This window comes from Balaenoptera musculus, chromosome 1, assembly GCF_009873245.2.
Source record: "Balaenoptera musculus isolate JJ_BM4_2016_0621 chromosome 1, mBalMus1.pri.v3, whole genome shotgun sequence".
Lineage (NCBI taxonomy): Eukaryota > Metazoa > Chordata > Mammalia > Artiodactyla > Balaenopteridae > Balaenoptera > Balaenoptera musculus.
In genome coordinates, this window is record NC_045785.1 from 146632692 (window position 1) to 146647437 (window position 14746).

A 14746-nucleotide genomic window follows, 5' to 3' on the forward strand; every position below is an offset into this window, starting at 1 on the left:
AAACTGTGTCCAGTTTCCTCAAGATTCCCATGGTCTCTGGTTAGCACCGAGTTGCTGTGAGAACAGAGCTGCCTTGGCCATGTCCATTTATATAGTCTCCCATACCATTCAGAGTTTTTAGCTGTAAACAACAGAATGCACTCTAGATAACTGAAGCAGAATAGAAATTTCTTAAGGACATGAGGTCACAGAACATCTGGGCGGACCAGTGAATCAGGCTGGGAGATGACTGATTCACCAGACAGGCCCTGCAGGCCCTACTGCAGATGCTACTACCACCCTCTGCAGAAACACTTCGGTGGGATGCCTCTCCTGACTGCCTCCTGAATCAAAGTTACCCCTTTGGTGCATCTGACTGGCAGAGCCTGTAATATATTCTGGCACTAGCTGCCAGGGAGACGCAGAAAGTGACTTTTTGACTTGTACTTTGAGGAGGTAGAGTTCAGAAGGCCAGACATCTCCCAAAGCCAGAAGGATGTTCAAAAGGTACTTACTGAGTAGCCAGAGTATGGAGCAAATGTCCACTCTACTTAGGAAGCAAATTTTACCCAACTCTTGGCAAACATTGATCTCCTGGTACTAGGCTGGTGCCCTACCAAGCCCCTCCCCCATAGCAAGTCGACCCCTTTCCTCACAGGTATACTTGCTTCAATGTTCTGTCTGATGTCCACAAACTCAACAGCACATATCAACCTCATTACAACAGACCTTGATCTTGTATGTTGACTAACATTTGGAAACATCCCCAAGGTTCCAAGGCTGCACTTATTAACAGGTCATGTTCAAAGGAGTAACATATTCCCACGAGCACACCAGGATTTTGACAATCCCCCAAAACGAATGATGGAGAAGAAAATCGCTACACTGACTCACAGCATCATACCTCCTCCCTGGTACATCAGCAACTCCTCATTCCCACAGACTGCAGGGTATGCCCAACTCCCAGCTCGCTGATTGTTCCGTCACACATTCTTCTCATTTGGGTAGAGGTTTTCTGAATGCAAATGAATCTTCTCTAATTAATACAAAAGTTTTCATCATTTTAAATGTTGGTATTATTAGTATTATTGACATATTAGTGATAAAGATCTTCCCACTCTAGTACATTAATTAATAGGCTACACTATGCCTTTTCTACTGAAGGATTTTCCCCTTCCGTACATCAATTCCATTGTCTAAGTGAGGACTTCAGATATGTTAGGATACATGTGCGTAAGTAATTTCTAACTACAGCTACACTTTCCCGGCAAACTCCTTAGTCACCCATTTCCAAGTTACTGCTTAGAATCTGAGCCTGACTTTATTTTTTTTTAATTTTTTATTGAAGTATAGTTGTGTTAATGGTGTGTTAAGTTCTGCTGTACAGCAAAGTGACTCAGTTATACACACATGTACATTCTTTTTTATATTCTTTTCCATTATGGTTTATCACAGGATACTGAATATAGTTCCCTGTGCTATACAGTAGGACCTTGTTGTTTCTCCATCCTATATATAATAGTTTGCCTCTGCTAATCCCAAACTCCCAGTCCATCCGTCCCTCACTCCCCCTCCCCCTTGGCAACCACAAGTCTGTACTCTATGTGTGTCTGTTTCTGTTTCATAGATAGGTTCATTTGTGCCATATTTCAGATTCCACATATAAGTGATATCATATGGTATTTGTCTTTCTCTTTCTGACTTACTTCACTTAGTATGATAATCTCTAGTTGCATCCCTGTTGCTACAAATGGCATTATTTCATTCTTTTTTATGGCTGAGTAATATTCCATTGTATAAATGTACCACATCTTCTTTATCCATTCCTCTGTTGATGGACAGTTAGGTTGTTTCCCTGCCTGACTTTGATCTTTCAAACAGCATTCAATGGAGCTTATTTTAACAAACACATATCAACACTTCCCCCCCCAGTTAACGGTCCTGTCTCAGGAGATGTTGATAGACAAAAATGACATCACAAATGGTCCTCATGGAGCTCACTGCCACTCTGGGGAAACAGGAAGTGCGCCATGATGACGTGGTGGGGTAAGAGCTGTGAGGAAAAAGAAATCACAAGAGGCTGTGGGTACATGTTGGAGAGCAAGGAGGCAACTCTGAAGAGGTGATGGATGGCCTGTGACTGAAGGGTTGAGTAGGAAACAGCCTGGAAGCAAGAGGGAAGGGGAAGAACATTCGGGAGAGGACATGAAAGCCAAAGAGAGCATAGCCGGTTAGGGCGACACTGTTCGGCGTGACTATGGCTGGTGCCAGGGCAGAAGGAGGGAAAGTGGCGGGAGCTGAGGCAGGGTCAGACCTTCACAGGGCTTGTATGGCCTGATGAGGAGAAAGCTTCAGGCGGATTTCAACAGATGACAGGACCCAACCTACTTTTTGAGGCATCTGTGGCAGCAGAGGGTGGATTTGAGGAGGGTGAGGTGAGAGGTATGGATGCACACAGAGGCTAAGGTAGTCATTCTCACCATCCAAGGACTTGAATCAATGCAGAGGAGAGCGAGGAGGAGGGCATACAGTTCAAAAGTAAAAACAACAACAACAAACAGCACTCAAGACCTTTCATGGCCTGATCCAGGACAACCTCCCAGCCTCCGTGTGCCCCCGTCACTCTGTGCTTCAACCACTAGGACCTTTCTGTCCTTCCTCCTGGAATGCACCCTGCTCTTTGAGGATACTTTTCCCTCCACCTCAGCATTGCCTCCTGGGGAGCCTTCCCCCCGGGAAGCTCCTGTTCCACTCCTGGGTCAAGTGCCCTATGCACTTGTAGGACCATGTGTCTCCTTCTTGGCATTACTGGCTACTATACTTGTCCACATATGTGTATGATCTCCCACAGACAGCTCTCTGCTCCCAAACCCTAAGCTCCATGAGAGTAGGAGCCATGTCTCTATTTGCTTACTACTGTGTTCTAGCCCACAGTAGATACTAAAATGATCTGATGATAAATGAGTGGATCCCTGCATTTAGAATGATTGATCTCACCCATGTGGTATTGATTTGCTTGATTTAACTCATGTTTTTGAAGTGCCTGACTTTCCTCCTAAAAGCAGCATTCCACAAATGGGAAAACAGCAGCCGTGATATGAAAAAACTTGCTAGTCAAGTTACGTTGCTAGTAAGTGCCAGAGCTGGCTTGGGTTTGGGCTACAGCCAACTCCACCTGTTCACGTCCATCCTGTGGGCACACCACCTGTTGCCAGGTGCTCAAAGGAAAATGGAGGAGAAGGCAAGCTCACAGAGCTTACATGTCAATCATCAAACCGAAGAGAAAGCACCATCTTAGATTTCTCTTTAAAAAAAAAAATTGGTGTTGCCATTCAGTCTGCTATCACCCCCAGCAGATGAACAAGGAGTCAAGTGAAGTATAATGATGGTGACAACAATGAACAATTATTAAGTGCTTACTCCATGCTGAGTGCTATTTTAAGCACTTTAAATATATCAATGTCACCTAATCCTCAAAAAACGCCCATGAATTAGGTATTATTACTAATACTCATTGTATAGATGAGGAAAGTCAAGCACAGAGCTGTCAAGTTGGTCACAGAATCAACAGTGATGCAACCGGCATTCAAACCCAGGCAGCCCAACACCGGAGCCTGAACCCCAAACCACCAACCGTGACCTTCAAGACGACAGAGCGCCCCAGGGGGAGCACCTAACTCCTCCAGGGGATCCAGCAAGGGCTCTGCAAGAGAGGTGACCTCTGGCCCCAGTGCTGAGAAGGCCTATAGGGGAAGAGGGAAGCAAACACGCACAAAAACAAAGAAGAAAATGAAGGAGCGAGTCTTGTTCAGGGAACAGAAAGAAGTTACTGCGGCTGCTCATGGGGCTAAGAGTTAAGTCTGAAAAAGGCAGTCGAATGCATGGCTGTGGGGGGAGGAAAATGGCTGATTAAAACTGCCTGTTGTTGGTTTGCCTGTAAACTGTGTTTCGATTCAATGGCTGGACGGAGGGGACAGGCGGAATGAGGAAGAAAGTCAAGGTGAGGTTCACAGCAGAAGGGAAGCGGAAGATGAGGGGCCTCGGTTACGGGGCCCACAGTACAAATGAGGAAAACAGGGCACGTTCGGTTAATACTTAACAGGAGGAACTGACAGAACTCAGGGACCAAAATGGGGGATGTGAAGGGTGGCGACGAAGGGCATTTCCAGACCGACCCCAAGGTTTCTGCGTTGGTTAATATGGGTGGGGAGCCATCCCTAAGATGGGGGGAGAGTAGGGATGGGACAAAGGGGAGGTTGGGAGCGGGGAAGAGTAGATAAGGAGTTCCTTTTGGGGCAAGCTGAACGGCTAATAAGATGGATGTTGATCTTTCACCTAAGCAGGCAGAAATACAATTGCACACCCAACATCTCTACAAAGGAAGTAGACACGTGGCATTATCATGTAGACCAGTGTTAGCCAAGAGAACGTTTGTGATGATGGAAATGTTCTTTATCTGCCTTGTCCAAGATGACAGCCAGCAGCTACACGTGGCTACTGGGCACTTAAAATGTGGCTAGTGCAACTAAGGAACAACAAAATTTGTAATTTTGTCAGACTTTAAACCATTTAAACTTAAATAGCCACAGGTGGCTAGTAGCTGCTGTATTAAAGAGCACAGATCTGGACAACAGAAGCGGCTCTCTAATAATAAAAACACCAAAGCTGCTCGTCAGAGGCTGCCAAGATTGGAAGGGACCTTAGGGTTTATCGGGTATAATTTTCTCATTTTACAAATAAGAAAACTAAGGCCCCAACAGGAGAAGTGACTTGCACAAAATCATCGCAGCGAGAGAGCGGCAAGGCAGGCTAGAGCCATGGCCTTCTGTATCTGATCCAATGCCCTTTCCATTTCACAGGCTGCTTCTGTTACCGATGCAAAAATAACTGCAATTTTATTTAAATCTGGCGTGTGGAATCGATGGTGCTCATGGGCAAAGCCAAGTAAAGATCATGTACTCCCCCTGCTGAGCGAGACATCCCAAACATCACTGGGTAAGTAGCTACATCAGATATTTTACTTGCAAATAACAGAACCCACTCTGGTTAGTTTTAATATGAAAGGAATTGATTAAGGAAGAATCAGCAGTTTGCACCATCTCTGAGAGAGGGTCTCAAAGCCAGGCTTGGAGGCTATGCAGTCAGGTACTGTTGTCAAATCACACCACCACTGCTCTGATGGGGACCCTACTGTGCCTGCCACAGGGCTCAGGGGAGCGACCACCCAGATATCTGCCTCTCCACGCTGGACGGCACTGCTGCCAGGATCACCAGAATGCATTCTACGGCCCCCACCCTCCACATGTCATTCTCAGTAGAAGCTAGATAGAGGGGAGGAGACTCTTACGACAAAGGAAAGCAAGTTTCTGGCTTCTACCTGGTGCAGAAGCCCCACAGGTCAGAACAATCCCCAGGAATTAGGAAAAGAATTTTTTAAAAAGGCACCGGGCTTCCCTGGTGGTGCAGCGGTTAAGAATCCACCTGCCAGTGCAGGGGACACGGGTTCGAGCCCTGGTCCGGGAAGATCCCACATGCCACGGAGCAACTAAGCCCGTGTGCCACAACTACTGAGCCTGTGCTCTAGAGTCCGTGAGCCACAACTACTGAGCCCGCGTGCCACAACTACTGAAGCCCGCGTGCCTAGAGCCCGTGTGCCTGTGCTCCGTAGCAAGAGAAGGCCCGGCTCCACTCGCCACAACTAGAGAAAGCCCGCGGGCAGCAATGAAGACCTAAAGCAGCCAAAAATAAAATAAATTAAAAAAAAAAAAAAAAGGCGACACCACCACCACGTAACAAATGCCCTGTTGAATAAATACCCCATCTGTACTGGTTTGGACCATGGATTTTACAGCCCATCCCACTCAGCAGCATCCCTCCCTGACCCAGAGCTTTGTGCACTTAAAATTATGTCTCTATGTTGCAAATTATCTCAATTAATTCACCAGGGGCTCTCTTCAATTTTTTAAAGGATACATTTATTCACCAGAACATCTATATTGATAGAAGCTATGTATGGTGGGAAGTGAATTATGCATTTCGACTCTTGGAGCGTGAAGGGTTTCTTTTCTTTTCTTTTTTAATCTGGATTTTCTAATTAACAAACTCGATATAGCACAGCCATGAAGATGAACAATTCTGGAAAGTTTTTCCTCAGAAGTGGTAGCAGTAGGAAGGAAGCAAGAGTGGATCTGAGAAATCTTCTAAGAACTGAAAAGTATTGTAAGGTGAGGCTTAATCATCAAGGCTCTTCCATCCTAAGATTCTACAAAGGAAAGGAGAAGACTACAAATCACTCCAGGTGTTGGAGTCTGGGGGAAGAGAAATGCTGTCTTGGATAGTCATTGTGACGGGGGAAGCCAGGAAGGGGTTCAGTCTGTGACAAAAACTGAGAATGTACCAACCGAGAACATGAGGGGAGAATATACCAACTCATTATGCAGCAGCTCTCATGAGCGAACCAGATGGAGCTCTCCTCCAGGCAGCCCCCAGGTGGGGGACCAGATGGAGCTCTCCTCCAGGCAGCCCCCAGGTGGGGGGCCAGTGCTGTACTTAGATCGAGGAGGCCTCCTGTCCTGAGGGTGGCCGACATCCGAGGGGAGCAGCACAGAGACAGGAGCACGGAGGGCTCAGAACTGGACCTTCAGAGACCCCACAGTGAAGGGGCGAGAGCTCACGAGACAAGATGGTTACCTGTCCCCACGAGAAAGCTACAAACACCACCCCAGGTGGACTTCCCAGAGCCAAGCCACGCTCTCCAAATGCCTATTGCCAGGTTCCAGCATCGTTTAACTGCCTCCAGGTTCATGTCCACATGTATAATCACACCTTTTACAACACACCAAGCAAACATAAACAGAAGGAAGTTAAAGGATAGTTAGGGCTACTGTTACTCAACACAGAGTAGCTTTCACAGCAGCTGGCTGTCCAAGAAACTTCCCTGAGCAGCAAGGACAGGCCTGGGTCACCAAGCTCCAGCTCACGGCAGAGCAGCATGGTAACGGCTGAGGTTCAAAGATCACAATTTCACTAAGTTCCTAGCTAAGCCTGACACAGACCCTGTTACACCCCTACTGAAAACCCTCCAATGGCTCCTACCGCATCTAAAAGAGACCCTGCTCTTCTTCACAGTCTGGCCATCGCCTCGTCCTCCAGAATCATTTTGGACTCTTGGCTCCTGGCTCCACACCCTACAGCCCCATGGGCTTCCCTCTTTCCATTCCTCAAGGGGCTCCTTCCCATCTCAGGGCCTTGGCGCTTGCCCTTCCCTCTGCCTGAAACAGCGCAGCCCCAGATCTCCCCCGGACACCTCCTCCCGCTCACCCATCTCTTACCCAGGGTCACCTACCGCCTCCAAGAGGCCCCTCCTGCCCATGTTATCGAAGGGAGCTAGCTCTCCCACCTTGCTCCTCCATCACATCAGGGGCATTACAGGGCTTGCTTACTTGTTTTCTCCGTCTTCACCCACACAAGGCAAGCCAAGGGAGGGCAGGGGTATTTTCTATCTCGTCATTGCTTTTATCCCAGCTCCTGGAACAGTGCTTAGACAACTTAATTGGTTGCATAAATAAGTGGATTAAAAGAAAAAAGGAGATGGTTACTAAGTCGTGTTACATTTTTGAGAAATAAAACGTATTCATTAAACATTTTTTTTAAATTAATGGTGCCAAATGCTCAGGCGGCCACTTCCCAACGCTCTATGTCCTTGGGTTAGTCAGACTAGAGATACTGGTTTCAGCTCTGTCACCAAGGAAAGGAACTTTCTCAGTCCACTGCTCTACTCTTTTTTTTTTTAATGGAATAAATATTACATTATTTAAAAATGGAGATATAATTGACATATAGCCTGTTAAAAACAAGACAATGGGCCCAATATGGAGACACTTCTGCTGAGCATGGAGAAGGCCGCATCTGAGATGGACCTGAGAGAAGCAGGACTTGGATATGGGGGGCAGAGTGGGCACTTCATGCACAGGGAACACATGAGCCAAGAAAGGAAGCCAGGGAATGGGGGAAAGACAGAAAGCAGCATTTAGACCCATTTGGCGGTGACCCAAAGGAGAATAACGGTGAGATGAGATGGAAAGGGAGCCTGAGACCTACTGTGGTGGACCCAGGACATGGGGGTGGGGGGGTGGGGATTAGTCTGGTTTTGACAGAGGAAAGAGAATCACTGACTGTTTCTGAGTAGGGAGAGACAGCATCAGGTAAGTCATCAAGGGCTCAGAAAGGGATAGTGAGCTGCCTAAAGTCACACAGGTAGGAGAGGGGCCAGGACTCAAACCCTGTTACCCTGATTCCAGAGGTGAAGTGGGGAAGGGGGGAAGGACAAAACTAACCCCTACTACGTCCCCACTGTTTCCAGGCACGGAGCTAAGTGTTTGGCATATAGTATTAAACCTCACTACAGCCCTATGAGGTAAGAAGCCCAAATTGCTGACAAAGGTGCGTATCTTTTCTCCAGAAACAAAGGAAAGGGTGATGTGAGAGATGGTGAGGAGACAGACTCAACGGGATCTGGAAGCTGACGGGGCCCGGGAGCGACGGTGGTTTCAGTCACCTTCTCTTCAGCATCCTGCCTGCATCCCATGATCTGCCTCCGTGGGGTCGCTTTGGGATCTGGCTTTCTTCACACACATGTTCCTCGCTTTTTATTGAAAACACTTTGTTACTTACCGGAACACCACACAGCTCATTAGCTGCTGGTTTCATATTCCGCAAGTGGAATGAAAGGAAGCTTTAAAAAGAAGGCTGGGAGGCTGCAGTTCCTGCAAAGGAGAGGAATCTGCAGTAGCCAGGGACCAAGGGGACTTGGTGGCTCCAACCCAAGTGCCACATCTCTCCTCCCATTGCCACTAAGAGGGGATCAGCAGTGCCTAATCAGGGGCAGAAATGCAGAGTTCAGGCTCCCTGAGGCGGGGGCAGCTTTTTAACCGGCTCATATACTTTTTATACCACTGTTAAAAAATTACCTACTCAGACAAACAAAAGTTGACTTCCGTGTTATAATTACACAATAACAAATTCAAAATCCTATGTAACAAATCAGGTATTTGGCCTCTGGGTTATCACCTGTGTGTGTGCTGAAAAATAGATACATATTGGTTTTATCTTCCCTCCTTTTATATTTGTCTATAAAAATATACATAATGGTTTCAAGTATGTATTTAAGTTGTTTCTAAGCTACTAGACTGAATACAGATGCTAATTATCTTCCTGGTTCTTACTCCCAGGACCAAATGCCCACATTCTTCCTTAACGTCTCCGCTTCCAGAGCAGCTCAGAGCCTAAACAGGTCTCAGCTGTCCTGAGGAGACACAGGAAAGAGAGAGGCTTAACCCCAGCGCTCTTCCTTCTCCTTCTCAGGAGGACGCCTTTAGCCCGAAATGAGTCTCGCTTTTGACTACTAGGCTTCTTAAAGATGCAAGGCGGACTCTTTTGAACATTTTGGACATCACACAATCCAAGACATATTTCAAATGACTTCTTTATCAGCACCGTTAACTATAGCAAATGTGGTGATAAACTTCAGGATGCTCAGAATAAAGGTGGAGAAAAACTACCCTGTGATTCATGAAGTTTCTGTTCTGCTGTGGGGCTGGTTTTCTGAATGGGTCAGGTAGGTATAGGTTGTCACTAAGGGAAAGCCAAAAACCGTTTTGCTTATTTCAGAATTCAGTGAACCATTAATTCACACATCACTGAAATGTGCTGCCCTCTGACAATTCAAAGACCCTCCAGACCATGGTGGGATCCCAGGATCAACCTCCAGAAGAACAAAAGACACTACAGAAGTGAGCAGCTGGCCCATTCTACCTTCTCTCTCACCAGAACAAAATCACGCTTCAAAAGGGCACAGCTGTGCTGTTTCATGGACACATTAGCGTTTGTACAGGATTGAATCTGCACTATACTGAACATTCTCTAAGCAGAATCTGTTTGCTTATGCAAAGGAATTTATCTTCTGATGAGTGTATTAACTCCAGAGAGCTTCTCAAATAGCTTTAGGGCCATGCCTGAGGCTCACTGCCTTTTTCTATTTGCCTAAGAAGTACCCATGGCATCCACACTGCACTTTTGCTTGTCCTGACAGGATATCAAAACAGTCTCCTAAGGACAAAAGTAATGGCTCTGATGCACTCACACATGGACTTTAGAATAAAAAGGGAAAGTGATGGTAAAGAAAATTTATTTTGCTTTTTTTTGGCTGTGCCATGAGGCTTGTGGGACCTTAGTTCCCCAACCACGGACTGAACCCAGGCCCACGGCAGTGAAAGCACCGAGACTTAACCACTGGACCACCAAGGAATTCCTGCTATTTTTTTTTAAGTTAGATTCTTATTTGAAATATGTATTTGAAATGGATTAAATAGCTAAATATAAACAATATATAAAAGAAGACGAAAACACAGGTGAATATTTTCCTGTTTTTTACATGCATAAGCATAGGAGCAATTGTTTAAAAAAAAAAAAAAACACTGACAAATTTTATCTTTCAGACAATATGTAAGAGGAAGGTCTCCAGGTTTTCTTTTAAAAGTCACAAGAGCATCTTGTATTACTTAAACCGATTCCCCGATCTGAGGAACTTAGAAGGGGGCAGGGGCGGTAGGTACAAAGCAATTATAGTATACCTTTCATAAAAGGGGTAGGGCTGGCTACAATTCTGGGTAAAATGAAATATGCCTCGGTCAGCAAGAATCAAACCGAACATCACTAGTCAATTCTACTTTCTTGCCAAAACTTAACTAAGCTAAATTTAAACAAGCCATCCTGTTATCTAAAATCAAAGAGCTGGTTTCTTCTGTAATCTCTTTTCCTAGATTGGTCACTCTTTTCCTTTTTCTTTTGTAGCATCACATTAAGAATTCCAGCCAATACTCTTCTTCTGAGCCTATTTCTTAAGTGAGTTGTGATTACTGTTTCCTGAAAGTCTTCCCTTTGGTTTCTATAAGATGCAGAAGGATTGAGCACACTGAGTTTTCCCACAGTCATCATAAAACGCCAATACCAAAAATGCTCACATTTCATTAAACGTGACAGCTCCTTCCTGCCCCATAGCTCAGTGAAGCACTCCAACAACTTAAAAGGAAACATGTCCCTCCCTGCAGTTGCCCAGGCTGAGATCACAGATAGGGCTCTTGCCTTTGTGGAAACTGATGTCATTCCAGAGAAGTCGACATTGCTTCCATCAACGTAAAAGATGCAGCTGATTAATTTCAGGCATGCTGCAGCTTCTTTCCTTCCAAACGCTAAGCATTCAATACAGCGTGAGAACCCAGAGTACACGTTAAGAGTTTACTGGAGCCAATAAATGCAGTTAATTTAAAAAAAAAAAAAAAAAACTATGCCAATTTCTCCAACATCTCCTCTTTTACAAAGGGAAATATATTTTCTTCTCCTGGCCATCACAGAACGAGAAGGGTCCCACAAGTACGACCCCACATTCTTCCAACCTCTAAGGTGCTCTCCAGCGGTATACTTCCAGGAAAGCGCCATTGCCCACTGGAGCCACTAAGTCACCATTCACTGCTTTGCGTCTTCATTCCCCTGGCAATCGTGTGCTGCTTCTCTCCACCCAACTGAAAACACTTTCTCTAAGTCTAAAGGGCACTTAAGACCTTCTGGTGGCTAAATACGAGGGCTCCTCCAATTAAAAAGAAAAAAAAAAAAAAAATTCCCACTCAAGCCACCTTCTCCACCAGCTGCCATGTCTTTCTTTCCTCCCTATCACAGCTTAACTTCTTAAAGGAGTTGTGGCTGCCATTCCCTCACCTCCCACTTTCACTGTGCCCACACCCTCTTCAACCCCGCTGGCTTCTGGGGTCGACGTGCAGATGAAACAGTTCTCACTAAGGTGCCCAAAGATCAACAGGGCTCAGTCCCCACAAGGGGACTAGGGACCCCCAAACTGGGAGCAGAAAGGACCCATTTTCTAAAGACAGCTGCAAACAAAGGGGTTTGCACCCCATCCTGGGATTCCTAAGAGATGGAGAACTGAGTGCTCCCCCAACCACCCCCCTACCCCACGCCCTGCCCCACCCTATCCCCAAGCTGGTAGGAGGACCAAGGAAGAGACGCCTTAGAGTCCCTAGGTTCCTGGCTTAATGGGGAGTGCTGCTGTATGTTGGGGGAGGGGATGAAGAGACTTCATCCAGAGACTGGGCATGCCTGCAAGGAGGGGAGACTTTTACTCCCACAGTGGATAACAGTGGGCACGTTGATTTGTCCTGCCCCTACCAGAGTAAAAGAAAGGAAAACTGCAGGAAGATAGCAGGGCAGAAAGAAGCCCCAGTTCTGCTTGGTTCACAGAACAACCGATTAAGGTGACTAGCTGAGCATCTTACTAGCACGCACCCATAAGGGCCTCCTGCCAGGGCCAGGGCGTCCCAGCATCTGTTCCAGTTACATTAGAGGCACTTAACCCTTCCCTCTGCCTCCTCCCCACCCAACATAGGAAACATGGTTGGAGCCCAGAAGAAGGACAGGGAGGAGGGGGTCCCAGAGGCAGACCACCCCTCCTCCTCACTTCAAGTTGCTCAAACCACAAGGCTGGCAAGAGATGAGCTCAGGGAAAGCTTTAAATCAAACGTCTATTTTTCTCACCTTGGTATTCCCAGATGTAACCAAGGAAGTGGCACATGGTAGGCTTAATAATTATCTGTTGAATAAATGAACAGCTTCTTCTTAATCCTCACCCTCTGTGTCCTTTCTGCCTCATTTCATTCATTTACTCATTCAGTCACTTCTACACAAATGTTTGTTTTTTTGTTTGGTTGGGGTTTTTTTGGTTTTTTTTAACCTCTTTATTGGAGTATAATTGCTTTACAATGGTGTGTTAGTTTCTGCTTTATAACAAAGTGAATCAGCTATACATATACATATATCCCCATATCTCCTCCTTCTTGTCTCTCCCTCCCACCCTCCCTATCCCACCCCTCTAGGTGGTCACAAAGCACCTAGCTGATCTCCCTGTGCTGTGCGGCTGCTTCCCACTAGCTATCTATTTTACATTTGGTAGTGTATATATGTCCATGCCACTCTCTCACTTTGTCCCAGCTTACCCTTCCCCCTCCCCGTGTCCTCAAGTCCATTCTCTAGTAGGTCGGTGTCTTTATTCCCATCCTGCCCCTAGGTTCTTCATGACCATTTTTTTTTTTTTTTTTTTTTTTTTTTTTTTTTAAACTTTTATTTATTATTTATTTATTATGTTTATTTTTTGGCTGTGTTGGGTCTTCGTTTCTGTGTGAGGGCTTTCTCCAGTTGCGGCGAGTGGGGGTCACTCTTCATCGCGGTGTGCGGGCCTGTCACTATCGCGGCCTCTCTTGTTGCGGAGCAGAGGCTCCAGACGCTCAGGCTCAGTAGTTGTGGCTCACGGGCCCAGTTGCTCCGCGGCATGTGGGATCTTCCCAGACCAGGGCTCGAACCCGTGTCCCCTGCATTGGCAGGCAGATTCTCAACCACTGCGCCACCAGGGAAGCCCCATTTTTTTTTTTTTTTAGATTCCATATATATGTGTTAGCATACAGTATTTGTTTTTCTCTTTCTGACTTACTCCACTCTGTATGACAGACTCTAGGTCCATCCACCTCACGACAAATAACTCAATTTCATTTCTTTTTATGGCTGAGTAATATTCCATTGTATATATGTGCCACATCTTCTTTATCCATTCATCTGTCAATGGACACTTAGGTTGCTTCCATGTCCTGGCTATTGTAAACAGAGCTGCAATGAACATTGTGGTACATGACTCTTTTTGAATTATGGTTTTCTCTGGGTATATGCCCAGTAGTGGGATTGCTGGGTCATATGGTAGTTCTATTTTTTGTTTTTTATGGAACCTGCATACTGTTTTCCATAGTGGCTGTATCAATTTACATTCCTATACACAAATGTTTGTTGAAGGTTGATTCCATACAGTTTAATTATGGAAAGGTGATTGAGGCGTGTTCCCTGCCCTCAAGAAAATTACTAGAGAAAGTAAGAAAAGTACAAACTTGCAGCTACCACAGCAATTATGTGAACAGTAGCACAGGAGTAATACAAAGCACCAAAGACATTAACTCAAAAAATCCAAACAACTCCCTGAAGTACACCCAGACAGTTTTTCTGATCGGTTTAGATATAGAATTCTCATGCCTGCCTTTCCCATGACCACTGGTCCTTTAACGCTCCTACTAAAATATATTTACCCTTGATGTGTCAGGGGTAACTGTTTACACACTGCCTTCTGTGTGTGATATCCTGGAGAAAGCCAGGATAATCCAGATTCCTTGGGTCTGGGGTAGGCCAAGATTTCCATGCACAGCCTTGCATAAAGACCTACAGGAAGGACAAGGTATGTATGGCCTTGCTTGGAACACCACCATATGCAATCTGGCACAGAGGAAATGCTGCAGGTTTAGGATCAAGGTGATGCCAAAGATGTACATGTCTCCTCAGACAGCATCTTAACCACAGGGAGATGGCCATGCATTGTGGAGAACTGAACTACTATAACATCTACCCAGAAATCACATGTGATTTACAATACTCTTTGTTAGTGGACTCAGAATTAATTAGCATTTAGAGCTACATATTTGCAGAAAGTAAATCACTCTACATGATTTCTGGTTTCCTTGTGATCTTAGCTTATAGTCCCTCAGCAACCATTACTGCTCCCCACATATATATTTGATAGGTATTTTTAATGACCATTTTCCACCATTATTAGAATAACAAATACATGTTCAGTATAATAAAAAATCTAAAAAGTACAGCAAAGTTT

General features: G+C 45.6%; 1 protein-coding gene across 4 annotated transcripts in view; it reads right to left on the minus strand.

The window, feature by feature from the left end:
• HHAT (hedgehog acyltransferase) overlaps positions 1 to 14746 on the minus strand; it is a 358064-nt gene that overhangs the window by 148430 nt on the left and 194888 nt on the right. The window lies entirely within an intron of this gene.